This window comes from Chiloscyllium punctatum, unplaced genomic scaffold, assembly GCF_047496795.1.
Source record: "Chiloscyllium punctatum isolate Juve2018m unplaced genomic scaffold, sChiPun1.3 scaffold_1539, whole genome shotgun sequence".
Lineage (NCBI taxonomy): Eukaryota > Metazoa > Chordata > Chondrichthyes > Orectolobiformes > Hemiscylliidae > Chiloscyllium > Chiloscyllium punctatum.
Genome location: NW_027311273.1, coordinates 20,001 through 22,500, shown reverse-complemented (window position 1 = coordinate 22,500; position 2,500 = coordinate 20,001). Strand labels below are relative to the sequence as shown.

Sequence of the window (2,500 nt, the reverse complement as noted above, 5' to 3'; positions counted from 1 at the left end):
GGGCGCCTACCTGCGCGGGGCAGGAGGACACTTTCCGATTTCAAATCTCCGTTTGCCGAGTCCACCCCGAACGCACGCGGGCGGGCGGGTTCGCATCACCCTTCGTCACAAGGGGCGAAGCCCGTTCCACCGTCTCGTCAGTAGTGCCGACCGGTCTGTGATCGACGAGGGGAGCCACACCAGGTCCGGCCCTGCTGCTTGGCGGCACCGCGTCGTCGGGAGCTCGCGACAGACGGAGGGTTTCGGTGTACTCTCCAGCCACGGGAAACGAAGCCGGTGATGCAGGCGCCGGTCTTTCGCTCCCAAATCGGCTGGGTTTACATCGTTGCTATCTAGTCACGCTCCCTTCAAACCCGACGGGGTACCTATTCCCCTCACCCGTCTGTGCGTATACAGCCTCTTTGCACTTGCGGGATGGGGGTGGTGGTTTAAAGACTCTCGAGTTGCCGCCCGTCGGTCTCCGAGCTCCGTGCAGTAGTGATCCCCAGCGAACTGCCAGCAGGGCGAACGAGCGATCCCGCTCTCGGTCGGGGCGCCTGGCGTCGATCGGTGGTCGGTGGCTTGCGGGCAAGCTGCGCTGTGAGTGTGGGAACGAGTATGACGAGCCGTTGCCGCGACTCCCAGTCCACCTCGGCGGTGGCTGGGCCGGGCGGGCGTCTGCTCGGGCGAGTGCCGCCCCCGCCTCCTCGCAGGAAGTCCGCTCGCCGACACGCCGCCACGTGCACGCGTCAGTGACGCTGCCGAACCGATGGCCGGTGCCCGTTCCCGCCTCTGCTTTTCCTAGGGCAAAGCTGCTGCACGCCTCGTGATACTAGGCGGGCGACATGGTGGCGGTGATCCTGCCTCCGTCGCTGCGGTGCGTTGGGGCACGCATCGCCTCTTGGGCGCCCTGTCCTCCTCCCCCCAATAGACGTATGTTTCTGCGGGCCGCACCAGGATGGTGCTCCCCATCGCTTCACGCCACCCTGCTCCGCCCGCACGCCGGCGTGCAGGTGGCTGTAGCTCAAGGTGGGGAGCGTATGTGCGGTCCGGGTCGCTTTCCTCTGGCGAGGGAGAGACCTAAAACAAACTCAGACAACTCTTGACGGTGGATCACTCGGCTCGTGCGTCGATGACGAACGCAGCTAGCTGCGAGAATTAATGTGAATTGCAGGACACATTGATCATCGACACTTTGAACGCACTTTGCGGCCCCGGGTTCTTCCCGGGGCCACGCCTGTCTGAGGGTCGTTTGGCAATCAATCGCACTCGCCTTGGCTGGCGAGAGCGCGGCTGGGGTGTCGCAGAGGACCCGTCCTCTTTGTCCCCCTAAGTTCAGACTCCGGAGCCCTCCGGCGTCGGAGCGCTTGGCCTTTCCCCCCCACCCTGCACATTCCGTTCGTCAGGCTCGACGCCATCCCCCCGCCGGGGAGCGCGGCCTGGCGTCCGTCTGTGTCGTGGCAGTGGGGCCAGCACGGCTGTCACCGGTCCCAGAATGGCTGTCGGTGGTTCACACTGTGTGTGTGTGCCAACCCTCCTGGTCTCTGGGACACGGAGCTGCCACGAAGTGTTGAGCCTCCAGTGGGGGGTCTGCCTAAGCTCTGCACGTCCGCATTGGGTCCGTCTCTCGGTTGGCTGGCAGTGGAAAGAGTGAAGGGAGCCGCGGAGGTCCGGTGCTGGTGCGCCGCCGGCCTGACCGTGGAGCTCGCCGGTTTGACACGCTGACCCGACTCGATGGTTGATCGATTGAGAGTGCTGGGAGCTGCAGGCCGCCCGCTGCTGCAGCCGCCCGTCTCGTGGTTCGTCCTCGGCCTTAAGTGGCCGGCGGGGCGTCTGATCCTGTCTCCCCTGCTGGCGCCGAGTGCCTGGCCGAGGGAGGAGGTTTTCGTCGAACGCTGTGACTTGGACGGTCGCACGCGCGTGGATCGCTGGCTCTTGGCTCTCCCGTTCAGTCCGCACGTTTTCCGCTCCGTCCTGCCACCGGTCTCGGGAGGTACGGAGGGGTTGGCGGGCGTGGTGTGTGCTCCGTCACCGTGCAGGCACACCTACCACGCCGTCGGCCGACCCCCGCACGGTCCTCCTGGCCATCGGGAGGACGGCGGAACGTCGGGCTGTCGGGGGCCAAGTCGCCAGAAGGCCACCGCTGTGTCTTCCGTACCCTGTCACCGTCGGCGTGCCTTCCTCAACTCGTCCGACTCGGGGCCGCTGGGTTCAGGAGCGGCGTCGCCCGCCGGCCCCACTGAAGGCCGTGCCGTTCCGCGGCTGGCGATCGATGTGCGTGGCGTGCCTGCGCGACCGTTCGCCACTTGAGCCTCGGCACTCCTCTCTCCCTCTCTCTGACCGTCGGGCAGTCTCTGTCTGCTGGTGCCTCGCACGTCCCGGGCGGCGGGTCGTCACCCCCGCGACCGGGCCTCCGGCAAGGCAGGAATCAGGCTGACCCTTCCGCTCGAGTAAGCAGCCGGCACTTCCGAGTTTCGCCTCCCGCCGTGGACGGGGGAGGGTCTCCGGTCCCGTGGAATTG

At 66.6% G+C, this 2,500-nt stretch overlaps 1 non-coding gene across 1 annotated transcript; it reads left to right on the top strand.

Annotated features, from left to right (window-relative positions):
• The first annotated feature begins 1,076 nt into the window (after nucleotides 1-1,076).
• Nucleotides 1,077-1,230, top strand: LOC140475322 (5.8S ribosomal RNA). The gene has a single exon (XR_011959871.1). It is a non-coding gene; the product is annotated as a 5.8S ribosomal RNA (ribosomal RNA).
• Nucleotides 1,231-2,500: the final 1,270 nt, after the last annotated feature.